Here is a 20,028-nt window from a genome sequence, read left to right on the forward strand (position 1 = left end):
ACATGAAAGAAAGCTCTTAAGAGAAATTCGATTGACAAAACCCTGAAAGAGAAGCTAGGAGAAGAAAATCTATCATCAAGGTCTGTCTCAAGGGACTCTGGGTGAACCAGAAGCAGAGAACAGAGAGCCAGTGGAGGCGGGGTGAAGCCAGAGGTCCAGCCTTGGAGGCTTTGGTGGTAGAAGCAGAGGTCTGGGGAGTACCAACGGGGCTGGAGGGAGAGTCCCAGCACAGAGAGCTGCATGGGTGATTGGACATCTGTCTACTAGGCTCAGGGCCATAAACTTCTTACTTTCAGCAGAGACCTCTTCCCAGAACAGACATAGTAACAGCCCCACCCCCCAGGCTCAGGCATGGGCAGTTGAGCTCCCTCAGCTGAAAGGAAGATTAACTACTTCACCCCAGGGCACAGCCCACATTCTTCAAGGATAAGAGTATTCAGAGCACCACCCACGCCCTCAAAGCCTAGAGAGAGGGTCTGAAACCAAGTCAAACTCCATAGAAAGTAATAGGACCCCCTAGTGACTCACCCAGTTGGAGTTATTAAAGTCAGTGAGTAAAGCCTCTAGCACCCCCTACTAGCTGGACCACTTGGAGTTACTAAACCCAAGAGCAAAACCTCTAGGGATCTCAACGCCAAAAGGACTGTGAACCAGCCCCTCGCCCAACACAAGATCCTAGGAAAACAAAGAAAGGCCAGTGGAAGGGGAGTCCCTATAAAACTACCTTGATAACAGATCCTAACCCAGAGAGATCTAGAACTTCAGAGGAGAATATGATTTGGTCTCTAGCCCAGAAAGCCTTCCTAGAAGAAATCAGGAAGGAGTTTAAAAATCAGTTAGAAAAATTGGGAAAAGAAACTCAAGAGAAAGTTAAAACCTTAAAAGAGAAAATTAACATGTCGCAACAAGAAAATAAATCCTTGGAAAACACAATTGGTTAAAAGCAAAAAGAAAATAATTCTCTCAAAACTGCAATTGGGAAAATGGAAAACACCTTCAAAAATAGAATTGACCAATTGGAAAAGGAGTTGCAAAAGGTAAATGAAGAAAATTCTTCTGTTAAAAAAAATGAATGGAATCTGTGGAAACTAATGACTTCATAAGACAACAAGAATCTGTTAAACAAAACCAAAAAGTTGGAAAAAATAGAAAAAAAAATTAAGTTACCTCATTGGCAAAACCACTGACATCAAGAATAGAACCAGGAGAGACAACTTAAGAATCATTGGGCTTCCTGAAAATATTGAAGAGGAAAAAAAAGCTTGGTCTTCTTATTACAGGATTTAGTGATAGAAAACTGCCCTGATATCATTGAACCAAAGGGCAAAATAGTTATTGAAAGACTACATCGATCCCTTCTGGAAAGGGATCCCAAAATGAAAACACCAAGGACTATTGTGGCCAAATTCCAGAACAATCAGAGAAAAAAAATCCTGCAAGCAACCAGAAAGAAAGAAGTTAGATACTAAGGAACCACATTAAGGATTACAAAGGACCTGGCTGCATCAACATTATGGGATTGAAGGGCCTGGAATGAGATATTCCAAAGAGCAAGGGAGCTTGGAATGCAGCCAAAAATCCACTATCCAGCAAAACTGAACCTTCTCTTCAAGGGGAAAAGATGGACATATAATGAAATAGGAGGCTTCAATCTTTTCCTAATGAAAAGACCAGAGTTAAACAGAAAATTTGGACATCAAACAGGAGTCTCAAGAGACACATGAAAAGGTTTAAAAACCGGGTAAAGGGGAAAAAAACTACTTATCTCCATCTAGGAGAAAGATTCTCATAACTTTTGAGAATTGTAACTCTATTAGAGAGAATATATTTAACTAGAAGTGATGGACACTCATGACTTATCCATGACTCTGATAGAATGATTTAAGAACAATACCTCCTTAAAAGAGGGGGGGCAGTAAAGAGACAGAAAGATGGAGGAGATTGAATGGGGTGAATCACATTACATAAAGAGGTACAAAGGACCTGTTGCAAAAGAGGGGGAGAAAGGAGGAGGTGAGAACCGCCTGAATCTTACTCTCATCAGATTAGGCCTAGAGCTAACATAGACACACTCAATTATGTTGAGAAACTACCTTACCGTATTTCAAGTATTAAAAGGGAAAATGGGGAGGGGGGAGGAAAAGAGGAACTAACGGAAGAAGGGGCAAAGGAAAAGGGAAAAGAAAGGGGTGGGGGGTTGGATACAAGAAGGCAAATACTCTGAAGGTAGTGGTATTCAGAAACAATATTGGGGAATATGGATAAAGTTAAAAAAGGGTAAAAATATAAACAGAGGGAAGATAGCATGGAAGGCAATAAAACATTAGCAATTATAACTGATTGTGAATGAGATGAACTCATCCATAAAACGTTAGCGAATTGCAGACTAGATTAAAAACCAGAGTCCTATAAGATGCTACTTACAAGAAACTCATTTGAAGCAGAGATATACATACAGAGTAAAGGTTGGAGCAAAGTATATTTTGCTTCAGCTGAAATGACAAAAGCAGAGAAAGCAATCTGTAACTCAGATAAAGCAACTGCAAAAATAGATTTCATTAAAAGAGATAAGGAAGGAAACTATATCCTCCTAAAAGGTACATAGTCAGTGAAGCAACTTTAATACTAAATATGTATGCACCAAGTGGTATAGCATTCAAATTTTTAGAGGAGAAGGTGAAGTTAAAAGAAGATGTAGACAGCAAAACTCTACTGTAAGAGACTTCAGTCTCTCACTCTCAGATTTAGATATATTTAACCATAAAATAAACAAGAAGGAAATTATTAAGGAGGTAAATAGTTTGAAAGCCTAGACATGATAGACCTTTGTAGAAAGTTGAATGGGAATAGAAAGGAATTACTTTTTTTTTCCTGCAGTACATGGCACTTACACAAAAATTGACCATGTACTAGGGCATAAAAAACCTAATAATCAAATGCAGAAAGGCAGAAATACTGAATACTTCCTTCTCAGATCATAATGCATTATAAATCACATGTTATTATGGGCCATGGAGAGATAGACCTAAAATTAATTGGAAACTAAATAACCTCATTTTAAAGAATGAGTGGATCAAACAGCAAATGATAGAAAAAATTAATGATTTCATCCTAGATAATGACAATAATGAGACAAAATACCAAAACTTATGGGATACAGCCAAGGTAGTTGTCAGGGGATATATTATATCTTTAAATGCTTACATGAATAAATTGGAGAAAGAGTAAATCAATGAACTAAACATGCAACTAAAAAAAATTAGAAAGAACAAATTAAAAACCCCTATTAAATACCAAATTAGAAATTCTGAGGACTAAAGGAGAAATTAATAAACTCAAAAGCAAGAAAACTATTGAATTAATAAATAAAACCAAGATTTGGTTTTATGAAAAAAACCAATAAAATTGATAAACCTCTGGTTAATTTGATTTAAAAAAAGAACGTAGAAAACCAAATTACCAGTATCATAAATGAAAAAGATGAACTCACTACCAATGAGGAGGAAATTGAAGTAACAGTGTGAAATTATTTTACCCAACTGTATGCTAATAAATTTGATAATCTAAATGAAATGGATGAACATAAGTTGCCCAAGTTAAATGAAGAGGAAATTAAATACTTAAATAACCTTGTCTCAGAAAAAAGAAATTCAACAAGTCATTATTGGACTCCCTAAGACAAAATCTCCAGGACCAGATGGATTCACAAGTGAATTCTGTGAAACATTTAGGGAACAATTGATTCCAATTATATATAAACTTTTTGGCAAAATAGGTGAGGGTGGAACTCTGCCCAACTCTTCCTATGACACCCATATGATGCTGATACCTAAATTAGGAAGAGTCAGAACAGAGAAAGAAAATGATAGACCTTTCTCCCTAATGAATATAGATGCAAAAATCTTAAATAAAATATTAGTAAAGCAATTACAGCAAGTTATCACTAGGACAATACACTATGACCCAGCAGGATTTATCCCAGGAATGCAGGGTTGGTTCAATATTAGGAAAACTGTTAGTTTCATTAACTATATCTAAAACAGATCTATCAGAAATGATATGATTATATCAATAGATGTTGAAAAATTCTTTGACAAAACACAGCACCGACTCCTACTAAAAACACTAGAGAGCATAGGAATGAATGGATTGTTCCTTAGAATGATAAGCAATATCTATCTGAAACCATCAACAAGAATAAACTAGAGGCATTCCCAGTAAGATCAGTGGTGAAACAAGGATGCCCTTTATCACCACTACTCTTCAATATTGTATTAGAATTGGGAAGGAAGAGACAAAAGTCTCATTCTTTGCAGATGACATGATGGTATGTCTAAAGAATCATCTAAAAAACTACTAGAAACAATTAGCAACTTTAGCAGTCACAGGACTACCATCCATATTTATGTTTTTTTATTTTAATTTTTTATTTTGTAGTATTACAATAATCTTGTGAAAGTAATCATAAACCCTCCTCCCCCCCAAAAAAGGATGAGAAACTTCAATCATAGTGTAAGAGAAAAAATATACTTAAGTCTTGTGTTCAGATTCCAATAGCCCTGTCTCTGGGATGAGTTGCCTTCTTTATCATAATTCCACTAAAGTTGCATCAATATTTTTCCCACAGTTGCCATTACTATCTATATTTCCCTCTACCCTGTCCCTGCTCAGAAATGTGTTATATCTGAGTAGCCTCTCCCATGATCTTCCCTCTCTTCTATCACCTATTCCCCCCGCCTTCCCTCCCCGCATTCCCCCTTATCCCATCCCTTTGGCTCATTTTTCTCTAGGTCAAGATAGATTTCTATATCCTATTAAGTGTGTATGTTATTTCTTCTCTGAGCCCTTTCTGATGAGAATGAAGGCTCACTCATTCCACCTTGCCTTCCCTCATTCAACTCCTTTGTAAAAGCTTCCTCTTGACTTCTATGTGAAATATCTTAGCCCCTTTTTCCTCTCCTTTCTCTTCCACCAATACTTTCCTTTATCACCTATTGACTCCATCTTTTTACTATATTATATGATCATATTCAGCTCCTTCCTGTGCCTTATCTATATATGTTTCTTCTAACTGCTCTTATGAATGAGAAAGTTCATATGAGTTATCAGTATCTTCTTCACATACAGGAATACAAACAGTTCAACATCATTACTTCTTCATAGTTAGTCCTTAATGTTCATCTCTGGTTGTTTCAATAGGAAAGTTTGAAAGTCCCCTGTTTCATTGAAGGTCCATCTTTTCCCCTGAAAGGGAGGATGTTCAGCTTTGCTTGGTAGTTGATTCTTGGTTGCAAACCAAGATCTTTTGCCTTCCAGAATATCATATTCCAAATCCTACAAACCCTCAATGTAGATGTAGATAGACATCCTGTGTAATCTTGACTATAGAGCCACAGTAGTTGACTTGGCTTGTTTCTGGTAGCTTTTAGTATTTTCTCTTTGATTTGGGAGTTCTGAAGTTTGGCTATAACATTCCTGGAAGTTTTTCTTTTGGGATCTCTTTCAGGAGGTGACTAGTGAATTCCCTCAATTTCTATTTTACCCTCTGCTTCTAGGATCTCAGGGCAATTTTGTTCTATTATTTCTTGAAAAAATAAAGTCTAGGCTCTTTTCCTGGTCATGATTTTCAGGTAGCCCAATAATGTTTTTGAGGTCAGTTGCTTTTCCAATGAAATAATTCACATTTTCTTTTAATCTGGGTGTTTTCTTTTTGGTAGTTTTATTTCTTCCTGAGTTCTTACAAAGTCATCCACTTCCTTTATTTCCATTCTGCATTTGAAGGAGTTATTTTCTTCAGAGAGTTTTTTTATCTTATTTTCCAGCTGGCCAGTTCTGCTTTTTTAAGGCATTCTCCTCATTTGCCTTTTGTGTTGCTTTTTCCATTTGACCCAAACTGCTTTTTAACATATTATTTTCTTCAGCATTTTTTTTGTATTTCTTTTATCAAGCTGCTGATTTAGTTTTCATGATTTATCTGCATTGCTGTCATTTGTCCTCCAAATTTTTCCTCTATCTTCCTTAATTGTTTTTCAGTCTTTTTTGTTTGAGTTCATCTGCAGCCTAAGCCCATTTTGTATTTCTCTCAGAGGTTTTGGATACAGAAGCTTCAATTTTGTCATCATCTGAGTATGCTGAGTATGTGTTTTGGTCTTCCATGGACCAAAATAATTTTCTGTGGTTAGATTTTTCGGGTCCTCCCCCTCTGCCCTTGGAGTTGTGGGGATGGTCCCTGCTTAGTTGTGGTGGAAGCTATATGAAGCCCAAACTGCAACCTGGATCTGAGCATAGGCCAACTGCTGAGTCCTGCCCCAGGGAGAGCAGAGAGACCTCTACCGCCTCCCCTGACCCCCTTACCATCCATAGGCTGAGAGCTCTAGATGTGCTAGATGATTCTGCCGACTCCCACTGCAGGTTCTCACTGTAGGGCTGCTCTGAGGCAGGTGCTCCATTCCACACTGTGGTGTAGCAGAGTTCTCTCATCACCCCCTTCCAGCTGTTCCTGATGATTAAACCGCCCCTCCCCCCACCAAGGATCCAGGCTCCCAGCCCTTTTTCCAACCCATATTCCTAGTGGAACAGACCTGTCCCAGAGATCTTCTAAGCTGTCTTGGACTGGGAAATTGTATCACTCAGTCTTTCTGTGGGTTATGCCCCTCTAGTTTTTTGCTAGAGTCATAATTTGATGGCTTTTGGAATTTGAGGGGACCAAGTTTCCAGGGATTCCTGCCTTCACACCATCATCTTCTAGCATTTCTATGTATTATTAGCAAGATAACAGCAGCAAGATCTAGAAAGAGAAATCTCATTCAAGATAACTTCAGATAATATAAAATACTTGGGAGTCTACCTGCCCAGGCAGACTTAGAAACTATGAAAACAACTACAAAACACTTCTCTCCCAAATCAAATCAGATTTTAAAAACTGGGCATATGTCAACTGCCTATGGATAGGCCACACTAATATAATAAAAATGACAATTTTTACTAAAATTATTCTGTGCCCTACCAATCAAAATTCCAAAAAATTACTTTAATGAGTTAGAAAAAAATTGTAAATAAATTCATATGGAGAATTAAAGAGTCAAGAATTTCCAGAGAATTAATCAAAAAAGTGCAAAAGAAGGTGACTTAACCCTTACCAGATCTAAAAATTATATTGTTAAACATCAGTCATCAAAACTGCCTGGTATTGGCTAAGAAATAGAGTGGTAGGTCAGTGGAGTAGCCTAGATACAAAAGAGATAGCAGGAAATGATTATAGTAAACTGATATTTGATAAACCCAAAGACTACAGCTTCTGGGATAAAGCCTCTCTCTTAATAAAAACTGTTGGGAAAATTTGGAAGTTAGTATGGCAGAAACTTGGATGAGAGCAACATCTCACACCCTATACCAAGATAAGATCAAAATAGGTACAAGTTTTAGACATAAAAGACAATATTATAAGCAAACTAGGAGTTCAAGGAATAGTTTACCTATTAGATCTATGGAAAGGGTAGTTTATGACCAAGGAAGAGATGGAGAACATCATTAAAAACAAACTAGATAATTTTGATTACATTAAATTAAAAATCTTTTGCATAAACAAAATCACTGTAACCAAGATCAGTAGTAAATTGGGAAACAATTTTTACAACTAATATTTCTGACAAAGGACTCATTTCTAAAATATATAGAGAACTGAGTTAAATTCATAAAAAAAAAACAAGCCATTCTCCAATTGACAAATGGTCAAAGGATATGCAGAGGCAATTTACAGATAAAGAAATCAAAGAGTTCCATAGTCATATGAAAATTGCTCTAAATCATTACTGATTAGAGAAATGCAAATTAAAGCATCTCTAAAGTACTACCTCACACCTATCAGACTGGCCAATATGACCAGAAAGGACAATGACCAATGTTGGAAGGGATGTGGGAAATCTGGGACACTAATGCACTGTTGTTGGAGCTGTGAACTCATCCAGCCTTTCTGGAGAGCAATTAGGAATTACATCCATAGGGCAATAAAAAGTTCATACCCTTTGATCCAGCAATACCACTACTGTTTCTATACCCTGAAAAAGGGCAAAAGCATCACCTATACAAAAATATTCATAGCAGCCCTATTTATGGTGGCAAAAAATGGAAAATTGAGTGAATCTCTATCAATTGGGGAATGGCTGAAGAAATTGTGGTATATCTAGGTTATGGAACACTGTTGTTCTATTAGAAACCAGGAGGGATGAAAATTCAGGGAAGCCAGGATGGATTTACAAGAACTGATGTTGAGCAAGATGAGCAGAATCAGAAGAACATTGTACAAACTAAAACCTGCATGGTTGTGAGGATCAATGTTAATGGACTTGCTCAATTCATCAGTGCAATAATCAGGGACAATTTTAGGGTACCTGAGATGGAGAATTCCATCTATATCCAAAGAAAGAATTGTGGATTTTAAACAAAGACCAAAGACTATTACCTTTAATTTAAATTTTTGTAAAGTTATCTTATGTAATTTTGCTATTGCTTATATTTTATTTTTTTTTCTTAAGGATATGATTTTTCTCTCAACACATTCAAATTTGAACAGGGTATATAACATGGAAACAATGTTAAGACTAACAGACTGCCTTCTGTGGTTGGTGGGGGGAGGGTAGTGAGATGGGGGGATTGCACATTTCAAAAAGCAATACCAAAATGAAGGACAAAAACAGTTGTTCAGTCATGTCCAACCCTTCATGACCTCATTTGTAGTTTCTTGGCAGAGATAATGGAGTGGTTGCCATTTCTATGCCAACTTATTTTTATAAATGAGGAAACTGAAGCAAACAGAGTTAAGTGACTTACCCAGAATCACATAACTACTAAGTGTCTGAGGTCAGATTTTAATTCAGGATGTAAGTTTTTGCTAACACTTGAAGGAAGCCAGGGGATCCGGAAGGGATAGATCAGGACAGAAAGAGTTCCAGGCATTGGAAACAGCCAGCAAAAATGCAACATTCAGAAATAGAATGTCTGAGGAGTAACAGCAAGGTGACTAGTATTGCTGGATCAGTACATGATAGCTGAGGAGAGAAGAGTGAGGTGTAAGAAGACTAGAAAGGTAAGAGGTTTATACATTTTGGAGACTGTCAACAGAGAATTTTGGTTTTGATCTTGGGTGTGATATGGAATCCTTCAAATTTATTAATGGGGCACGAGGAGAGAGGGGTATATGATATGACCAAATCTGTACTTCAGGAAGATGTTTGACATCTAATTGGACTGGAGTGGGGAGAAACTTGAGTTAGAGAGACCAGCCAACAAGCTGTTTAGGATTGAGTTACTTAGAGTCTTTACCATAGTGGTGACACTATCAAAAGGGGGCTGATTTTGTTTTTTTCAAGTAGAATTTATAGGATTTCCACAATAGATTAGATAGATAGTGAAGGTAAGAATGAGGGTTGAAGATGGTATGTGTAGTCTGCCTGGGTGATTGAGAGGATAGTAGTATCCTTCATGATCAGTAATAGTAATGTTAGGAAAAGGAGAGAATTTGGAGGGAAAAATAATGAGTTCAGTTTTGGTCGATGGGTTCCATTTAGGTTAGGTGATTGAGTTGGAGGGTGTTATGGAATATTCAGTTCAAGATGTCTAAGCAAACAGATAGAAATGTGCACCTTAGAAGTTAGGAACAGGCAGAAATAGATAATTGGCACTTATTAAAATGCTACAGGATGCCAGGCAATTTACTAAATATCTTATAAATGTTACCTCATTTGATTTTTGCAACATCACATTTTGAGAGGTGCTATCAAAGTAGAGATTAAGTGACTTATGTAAAATCAAACAACTACCAATCTTCTTGTCTCCAGAGCCATCAACTCTGTCCACTGTGCCATTTAGCTATCTCCAACTAGGGTAGAAAAATAGTTAGGTTAGGAAAATCTACTTATGTTAGGTTTAGGTAGATAAGTAGATCTGAAAATCATTGGCATAGAAATAAATTGAATGCATTGATGTTGAGATCATCTCACAAAATGGTTTATAGAAGAAAGCCCAACTCAGAACTTTGGGGGAATAACTTCAGCTTCTGTTCTCTGGATGAAGATCCAGCAAAGGCAACTAAAAAAAGATCAGATAGGTAGGAAAGAACAGTAGAAAAAAGTATCACAAAAACCTAAAGAAAATAGGAAAAAGAGGGTAATTTACAGTGTTAAGAGACAGGAGAGAGGTCAGGGAAACTGAGGATTGAGAAAAGGGCTTTAATTGGCAAGTAGAAGATACTTGGTAACCATGGAGAGATCAGGTTCAGTTGAATGATGAGTATGGAAGCCAGAATATTGAGAGTTAAAAAGAGAGTGAGAATAAAGGGAAGTAGAGGCACCAACTGTAGACAGTCTCTCAAGATTAGCCACAAAAGGGAGGAGAGCTCTGGGAGAGATAGGTTGGATGGTTCAGAGAGGTGTTGAATATGGATGATACATGAGCGTGTTTGTAGACAACTAGTAGAAAGAGATTGAAAAAAAGATAAAGACTGAGAAAAAGCCTTTGGATTTAATAGTAATTAATAGTATTTAATTTAATGGTATTAATTTCAGGGGAATGGTAAGGTGAGATCAATTACTGGGATTGAGAAGTGATTTAGAATGGAGGAAGTGGAAAGACAATTAAAGTTAGTCGGTTTTTCCTATGGGAAAGAGACGAGAGAAGTTAAAGTAAGATGTTGGACTAGAGGAAGATTGTACTCAGGTGTTAAATTTATTCCACAAGGAAAGAGAGTGATCTGGAAGTTAGTAGATAATAAGGGGGTAGTGTAAGGAGTTTGTGCTTCAAAAGAGATGTTGCTAGAGTGGTCATGCAGAAGGAAGGTCAAGATGTAATAGTAAAGAGTGAGGAGTAATTTCTTCTAATTGCACATAAACTTCTTGAAGTGATTATTTTTTGTTTTTGTCTTGACCCAGGTATATAGCATAATGTCTTGAATATAGTTATGTGTTTAATAAATGTTCAGCTGCAGGAGAACCACAAAATCGGAGTTGAAGGAGACTCTAGAGATCATTAATACTTAAAAATTTCTTCCATATCATTGAGTAATTATCCAGTCTTTTTAAGAAAGTTTTTAGTTTAGAGAGAACCCCTGGATTTGGAAACTCTTCATTTCATTTTCCAATAGGAATTTCTTCTGTACATTGAACCTAAATCTGCCTCTTTGCAACTGATACATTGCTTCTCATTTTGCATTTTGGGAGCAAGTAAATCTAGTTCACGTGAGTCTTTATGTTTCCTGACTCTCATCTTCCTGGACATGGTTGTTGTAGTGAGAATAGAGAATGAGGTTGCTAGGGAAGGGAAAGCAGTAGACATTGGTTAGAGAAAGAGAGAAAAGGGAAACCTTTTTTGTTTGTTTGGTGTATTTTTTTTAGTGTTTTTTGTAAGCCAAATGGAGTTAAGTGGCTTGCCTGAGGCCACATAGCTAGGTAATTATTAAGCCTCTGAGGCCGGATTTGAACTCAGGTACTCCTGACTCCAGGACCGGTGCTCTATCCACTGCGCCACCTAGCAGCCCCTAGGGAAAGCTTTTTTTAAACAATGGCTTAGAGAATTTCAGAGGGCAAACTAGGAATATGGACAAAGCAGAACAAATATTGAACAGCCAGGAGTCATTAGGCAAAGAAAATACTCATTTTCTCTTATTTATAAGGGTATTTTATTGACAGCTTTTGCCAGCAAATATTCTTGTTCTTTTTAGTCAGTAAGCTGACCGGTAATTCAAGTCTTCTGTAATTTTCACATTTATAATGCTCAACTTTTCATCACTGTTCATCCTTAGATTTTTTTTTCAGTTTAATACTCTCACTGTTATTGAGAACCTTGGCTGTCTGATTAATCAAGCTTTTTACTGTTTGTAGACTTATATAAAACTTTGATGTTTCCATGATTGGAATTTTCCATGTAAAATTATGAATTTATAATCAGTAAAAATAATTTCCACATTTTTGCCATGCAACTCGTCTTTAAGAAGTATAATTCAGGGTAAAAAGCAAGTTGAGACTGTCCACCCTGAGCCACCTTTCTTTCTTAAAACTCAAAATAAGGGACAGCTAAGTGGCGCAGTGGATAGAGTACCGGTCCTGGAGTCAGGTACCTGAGTTCAAATCCGGCCTCAGACACTTAATAATTATTTAGCTGTATGACCTTAGGCAAGCCACTTAACCCCATTTGCCTTGCAAAATTTTTTTTAAAAACCTCTAAATATACACTTCTTAACCATTTGAAATGGATGACAATTACTTATAGTCCTTTGCATAATAATCTTTCATATTCTTGAAGAGTATTAGTAAGCTGTCCCTCTAACTTGATGTTTTTTAGGCAAAACAATCTTAGTTCCATTCATCTTTCAACAAAAAAGCATATTTTCCAACCATTTAGTCTTATGTGAAAGTGGGACTCAGAATTATTGAAGATTCTGTAGTGGTGATGACAATACTAATTAATTACTACAGTCTTTCTAGAAATCAATCTGGTTGTATGCAAGAGCCACATAACTAGTCATAACTCTTTGACACAGTAGTCCCACTAGTGGAAATAGATTCCAAAGATTTTTTTTTTTTAAAGCAAAGATTTTATGGCAAGAAAATGGAAGTGCTAAATGTAGAACATCTAAAAGATTCAGAATCTTCCAATTGGAAAGGACTTTTAAGATGTGAGTTTGGGCGACTTAGGGTAATAAGATGACTCTTTTAACACTTTCCCCATTGTTATCCCTGCCTGCTGGCTATCAGATGTATATAACTTTAATTCCTTCCTCTAACCATACTGTGAGAAAAAGTCTTTCACTTTGCAAACCTGTAATCTGGCTGAAGGTTTAAAGAGGAAGAAACAAGTAGAACATGGAAAAAAAAATTTTTTTCAATTATCTGCCTGATTCTAAAGATAGTTTCATCAATCCCCACTAGGTGGCCCAACTGTATCACTTATATAAAACTTAAAATACATTTTACTGACTTGTCCTTTTAATGTTTGCTTTCTTAATGGCAGATGGTCCATATTTTAGAGATGCCAGATGTACTTCCATACTTCAGCTATCTATAGCAATTTTATTCACATGGTATCATTGTTTGTCTACACTACTAATCAGGTTATTTGGCAATCTCAGCTGGTACTACAGTGTTCCAAAGTCCAAAGGCAAGGAGCAGTAAACTCATATAATAGACAGATAGGTAAGTAAAGCATGTATTAAACATTTACTAAAAATAGTGAAGCATTGTGGTAAATGTAGGGGACACAAATGTAAGCAAACACAACAGTGCCTACTCTCTGGGACCTTATATTCTAATGAGAATAATTCAGTACAAAAGGTGGGAGGGATATGGCAATGTTACACAGGACAACTTAGAGAGATATGTGGTGAGAAAGCATTGAACCTAGCAAGAAAAGGTGTCCAGGGTTCCATTGTGAGGGAGATGGCCAGAAAGCAATAAGAAGTAGGAGAATTGTAGATGAATAATTGATGGATAATGAAAGTTGGTTTTAGTTTGACTTCACTTAACAGAAGTTTATTTTATTTTTCAGTCAACAAAAATATGCCTTCTTTCTTTCCCTCCCAAGCACACTCTTCTCTCCCCCCTCCCAAGTGACAATGAAAGGAAAACAAAACCCCTCTTATAACTATGCATAATTTCCTCATTGGCTATGTTCAAAATAAATAAATATTACTCAATCGGAACTGAGTCCTTCACTTATCAGGAGGTAGGTGGGATTATCATCATTAGCTCTCTAGGAATCAGTCATTACAGTGATCAGAATTCCTAATTTTTCAAAGTTGTTCATCTTTACCATATTATTGTCCTTGTATAAATTGTTCTCCTGTTCCATTCACTTCAGTCTTCACCAGTACATATAAATCTTCCTGGGTTTCCCTGAAATCAGCCCCTTCATCATTTCTTATAACTCAATAATATTCCATCAGATTTATATTCCAGAACTTATTCAGCCATTTCCTTGTTTAGTAATTCCTCTATTGATGAGCACCGCCACCAATTCTCATTCTTTTCCATCTGAAAAAAAAAGCTATGAATGTTTTTGTCCATCTTTATTTTTTAATTTAAATTTCTTTTTATTAAAGAGTTTTACATTTTCCCCTAATCTTGCTTCCCTCCCCCCTCCCCCCCCACCGAGAGCACTCTGACAGTCTTTACTTTGTTTTCATGTTGTACCTTGATCCAAATTGGGTGTGATGAGAGAGAAATCATATCCTTCAAGAGAAGAGAAGTCTAAGAGGTAACAAAATCAGACAATAAGCTATCTGTTTTTTTTTTTCTAAAATAAAGGGAATAGTCCTTGCACTTTGTTCAAACTCCACAGCTCCTTATCTGGATACAGATGGTACTCTCCTTTGCAGACAGCCCAAAATTGTTCCCGATTGTTGCCCTGATGGAATGAGCAAGTCCTTCAAGTTTGAACATCACTCCCATGTTGCTGTTATGGTGTACAGTGTTTTTCTGGTTCTGCTCATCCCACTCAGCATCAGTTCATGCAAATCCCTCCAGGTTTTCCTGAAATCCCGTCCCTCCTGGTTTCTAATAGAACAATAGTGTTCCATGACATACATATACCACAGTTTGCTAAGCCATTCCCCAATTGAAGGACATTTACTGTATTTCCAATTCTTTGCCACCACAAACAGGGCTGCTATAAATATTTTTGTACAAGTAATGTTTTTACCCTTTTTCCTCATCTCTTAGGGGTAAAGACCCAGTAGTGGTATTGCTGGGTCAAAGAGTATGCACATTTTTGTTGCCCTTTGGGCATAGTTCCAAATAGCTCTCCAGAAGGGTTGGATGAGTTCACAGCTCCACCAACAGTGTAATAGTGTCCCAGATTTCCCACATCCCTTCCAACAATGATCATTATCCTTCCTGGTCATACTGGCCAATCTGAGAGTTATGAGGTGGTACCTCAGAGAAGCTTTAATTTGCATTTTTCTAATAAGTAATGATTTAGAGCATTTTTTCATATGGCTGTAGATTACTTTGATCTCATCTGTAAATTGCCTTTGCATATCCTTTGACCATTTGTCAATTGGGGAGTGGTTTTTTGTTTTAAAAATATGACTCAGTTCTCTGCATGTTTTAGAAATGAGTCCTTTGTCAGAATCATTAGTTGTAAAGATTGTTTCCCAATTTACTACATTTCTTTTGATCTTGGTTACATTGGTTTTATCTGTGCAAAAACTTTTTAATTTAATGTAATCAAAATCACCTAATTGGATTTTGGTGATGTTCTCCAACTCTTCCTTAGTCATAAACTGTTTCCCTTTCCATAGATCTGACAGGTACACTAGTTCTTGATCTTCTAATTTGCTTATAGTATTGTTTTTTATGTCTATGTCCTGTAATCATTTGGATCTTATCTTGGTAAAGGGTGTGAGGTGTTGGTCTAATCTAAGTTTCTTCCATAATAACTTCCAATTTTCCCAGCAATTTTTATCAAAGAGGGAGTTTTTATCCCAATGGCCAGACTCTGGATTTATCAAACAGCAGCTTACTATAATCATCTCCTGCTTTTACACCTAGTCTATTCCACTGGTCCACCACTCTATTTCTTAGCCAGTACCAAACAGTTTTGATGACTGATGCTTTATAATATAATTTTAGATCGGGCTAAGCCACCTTCTTTTGCACTTTTTTTCATTAAGCTCCTGGCAATTCTTGACTTTTTATTTCTCCATATGAATTTACTTACAATTTTTTCTAACTTGTTAAAGTAATTTTTTTTGGAATTTTGATTGGTAGGGCACTAAACAGATAGTTTAGTTTTGGTAGAATTGTCATTTTTATTATATTAGCTCTACCAATCCATGAGCAGTTGATATTTGCCCAGTTATTTAAATCTAATTTAATTTGCGTGAGAAGTGTTTTATAATTGTTTCAAAAAGATTGTGAGTCTGTCTTGGCAAATAGACTCCCAAATATTTTATATTGTCTGAGGTTACTTTGAATGGGATTTCTCTTTCTAGCTCTTTCTGCTGTTTCTTGCTAGACATATATAGAAAAGTTGAGGATTTATGAGGGTTTATTTTATAACCTGCAACTTTGCTAAAATTTCTAATTGTTTCCAGTAGTTTTTTAGATGATTTTTTGGGATTCTCTAGGTAGACCATCATGTCATCTGCAAAGAGTGAGAGTTTTGTCTCTCCCTTACCAATTCTAATTCCTTTAATTTCTTTTTCTTCTCTAATTGCTGCTGCTAACATTTCTAATATATTAAATGGTAATGGTGATAATGGGCATCCTTGTTTCAACCCTGATCTTATTGGCAATGGCTCTAGCCTCTCCCCATTGAATATAATGCTTGTTGATGGTTTCAGATAGATATTGCTAATTATTTTAAGGAACCATCCATTTATTCCTACACTTTCTAGTGTTTTTAATAGGAATGGATGCTGTATTTTGTCAAAAAGCTTTTTCAGCATCTGTTGATATGATCATATGATTCCTGATAGGTTTGTTGTTGATATAATTGAGTATACTAACAGTTTTCCTAATATTGAACCAACCCTGCATTCCTGGAATAAATCCTACTTGATTATAATGTATTATCCTAGTGATGACTTGTTGTAATCGTTTTGCTAAGATTTTATTTAGGATTTTTGCATCTATATTCATCAGGGAGATAGGTCTATAATTTTCTTTCTCTGTTTTAACTCTTCCTGGTTTAGGTAACAGTACCATATTGGCTTCATAGAAAGAGTTAGGCAGAGTTCCATCTTTCCCTATTTTTCCAAAGAGTTTATATAGGATTGGAACCAATTGTTCCTTAAATGTTTGGTAGAATTCACTTGTGAATCCATCAGGCCCTGGAGATTTTTTTTTAGGGAGTTCAGTAATGGCTTGATGAATTTCTTTTTCTCAGATAGGATTGTTTAATCTCTTTTTCATTTAACCTGGGCAACTCATATTTTTGTAAATATTCATCCATTTCACTTAGATTATCAAATTTATTGGCATAGAGTTGGGCAAAATAGTTTCAAATTATTACTTTAATTTCCTCCTCATTGGTAGTGAGTTCACCTTTTTCATTCATGATACTAGCAATTTGGTTTTCTTCTTTCTTTTTTTTAATCAAATTGACCAGAGGTTTATCAATTTTATTGGTTTTTTCATAATACCAACTTTTGGTTTTATTTATTAGTTCAATAGTTTTTTGCTTTCAATTTTATTAATTTCTCCTTTAATTTTTAGAATTTCTAATTTGGTACTTAATTGGGGATTTTTGATTTGTTCTTTCTCTAATTTTTTTAGTTCCATGTTTAGTTCATTGATTTCCTCTTTCTCCAATTTATTCATATAAGCATTTAGAGCTATACTATATCCCCTGAGAGTTGCTTTGAATGAATCCCATAAGTTTTGGTATGTTGTTTCATTATTATCATTATCTAGGATAAAATGGTTAATTCTTTCTATCATTTGTTTTTTGGTCCACTCATTTTTTAAAATGAGGTTATTCAGTTTCCAATTTGTTCTGGGTCTATATCTCCTTGGCCCTGTATTGCATATAACTTTTATTGCATTGTGATCTGAGAAAGATGTATTCACTATTTCTGCATTTCTGCAGTTTATCATTAGGTTTTTATGTCCTAGTACATTGTCAATTTTTGTATGAGTTCCATGTACTGCAGAGAAAAAGGTATATTCCTTCCTATCCCCATTCAGTTTCCTCCATAAGTCTACCATATCTAATTTTGCTAACAATTTATTTACCTCCCTAATTTCTTTCTTGTTTGTTTTATGATTCGATTTATCTAGATCTGATAGCGGGAGGTTGAGGTCTTCCACTAGTAGAGTTTTGCTGTCTATGTCTTCCTGTAATTCTTTCAGCTTCTCCTCTAAGAATTGGGGTGCTGTCCCACTGGGTGCATATATATTCAATATTGAAATGACTTTATTGTCTATGGTACCTTTTAGGAGGATAAAGTTTCCTTCCTTATCTCTTTTAAAGCTATCTATTTTTGCTGCTGCTTTGTCTGAGATAAGTATTGCTACTCCTGCTTTTTTTACTTCAGCTGAAGCAAAATATATTTTGCTCCAACCTTTTACCTTTAGTCTATATGTATCTCTCTGCTTCAAATGAGTTTCTTGTAAGCAGCAATATTGTAGGATTCTGGTTTTTAATCCACTCTTCTATTTGCTTACATTTTAAGGGGGAGTTCATCCCATTCATATTCAAGGTTATGATTACTAATTCTTTATTGCCCTCTGTGCTATCTTCCCTCTGTTTGTATTTTCCCCCTTTCCCCCCCTTTTCTCCATATTCCCCAGTCTTTTGTTTCTGAAAACCACCCCCTTCAGTGTTTTTGCCCTCCTATATCACACCCTCCCCTCTCTTTCCCCTTTCCTTTCCCCTTCCCTTCCTTTTGGTATTTCCCCTTATTTCCCCCACTCCCCTTCCCCTTCTCTGTCCCCCCTCCCCTTTTCCCCTTTTAATACTTGAATTGTTACATGTTTTATAAGTTAACTGAGTATGTGTAGGTTGACTTTAAGCCAAATCTGATGAGAAGAAGATTCAGGTGTTTCTCCTCTGCTCCCTTCTTCCCCACTATTACCATAGGTTTTTTGGTACCTCTTAGTGTAATGAGATTTACCCCATTCAATCCCCTCCTTCCTCCCGTCTCTTTCCTGTCCCCCTTTTTTTAGGGCGGTAGTGGGGTTTTTTTTTTTTGTAGATCTTCTAAGTCATAGAAAATTCTGAGTGTCTGTCCCTTCTAGTTCTGTACATTCTTTCAAATAAAGTCAAAATTCTGAGAGTTATTAGAGTCTTTCTCCCAAGTGGGATTAAAGCCAGTTACATCCCATTGGATAGTAGTCTCATGGATAGGTCATGAATGTCCATCATTTCTGGCTAGGTGTATTTTTTTTTTACCACCACCACTCCCCCTTTTTTTTTTTTAAACCTTTTCATGTGTCTCTTGAACCTCCTGTTTGATGTCCAAATTTTCTGTTTAGCTCTGGTCTTTTCATCAGAAATTTTTGGAATTCTTCCATTTCGTTAAATGTCCATCTTTTTCCCTGGAAGAGAAGGCTCAGCTTTGCAGGAAAGTAGATTCTTGGCTGCATTCCAAGTTCCCGTGCTCTTCGAAATATCTCATTCCAGGCCCTTCGATCCCTTAAAGCTGATGCATCCAGGTCCTGCATGATCCTTACTGTGGCTCCTTGATATTTAAATTGTTTCTTTCTGGCTGCTTGCAGGATTTTCTCTTTTATCTGATAGTTCTGCAGTTTGGCCACAACATTCCTTGGTGTTTTCATTTTAGGATCTTTTTCTTGTGGGGATCGATGTACTCTTTCAATAACTACTTTGCCCTCCGATTCCATGATATCAGGGCAGTTTTCCATCACTAAATCCTGTAATATTAAATCCAGGCTTTTTTTTTTTTCTCTTCAATGCTTTCGGGAAGTCCTATAATTTTCAGGTTGCCCCTCCTCAATCTATTCTTGAGGTTGGTGGTTTTGTTTATGAGATATTTTACATTTGCTTCTTTTTTTCTATTTTTTGATTTTGTTTAACTGACTCTTGCTGTCTCATGGAGTCCTTAGTTTCTGTAGACTCCATTCTTTTTTGGGGGGAGGAGTTTTCTTCGTTAACCTTTTTCAACTCCTTTTCCAATTGGTCAATTCTACTTTTGAAAGAGCTTTCCATTTGACCAATTGAAGTTTTGAGAGAATTAATTTCTTTTTGCATTTGCTTGTTTGAGGATCTGAGAGATTTATTCTCCTTTTGTGTTTGTCCAGTTGTACTTTCTAAGGTATTAATTGTCTCCCCCAAATTTTTAAGCTCCTTCGTTATTTCTTCAAGGAAGTCTTTCTGTGCTGGAGACCAGATTGTATTCTCCTCAGAGGTTCCAGGTCTCTCTGAGTTGGGGTCTTTCCCTTCCAGGAATTTTTCTATGGATCCACCTTTCCGCTGACCCTTCTTCATTATGCTAAGACCTTGAGTGGGGGGGGGGGCTGGTTCACCTGGGCTTGGGATAGCTGAAGGCTTTACTGAGTGCAGTTTTTCTGGTTG

The 20,028-nt window shown here is 36.4% G+C and overlaps 1 protein-coding gene and 1 long non-coding RNA gene across 7 annotated transcripts in view; one reads left to right on the forward strand and one right to left on the reverse strand.

Annotated features, from left to right (window-relative positions):
- Positions 1–13,975, reverse strand: part of LOC141521019 (uncharacterized) — a 43,691-nt gene extending 29,716 nt beyond the window's left edge. The window contains exon 1 of the long non-coding RNA XR_012477826.1: positions 13,801–13,975. This is a non-coding gene — a long non-coding RNA (uncharacterized LOC141521019). The remainder of the gene's footprint in view (positions 1–13,800) is intronic.
- The window catches only part of MAPK8 (mitogen-activated protein kinase 8), a 129,158-nt gene that overhangs the window by 49,834 nt on the left and 59,296 nt on the right, over positions 1–20,028 (forward strand). Inside the window, exon 1 of one of the 6 annotated variants that reach the window (XM_074233102.1) lies at positions 12,143–13,184. The exons of the other annotated variants lie outside the window; for them this stretch is intronic. The gene's annotated coding sequence lies outside the window, so the exon portion shown is untranslated. Of the gene's footprint in view, positions 1–12,142; positions 13,185–20,028 lie in introns of those variants that run through there. 6 annotated transcript variants of the gene reach the window in all.

The sequence above is a fragment of the Macrotis lagotis genome, chromosome 4 (genome assembly GCF_037893015.1).
Source record: "Macrotis lagotis isolate mMagLag1 chromosome 4, bilby.v1.9.chrom.fasta, whole genome shotgun sequence".
Lineage (NCBI taxonomy): Eukaryota > Metazoa > Chordata > Mammalia > Peramelemorphia > Peramelidae > Macrotis > Macrotis lagotis.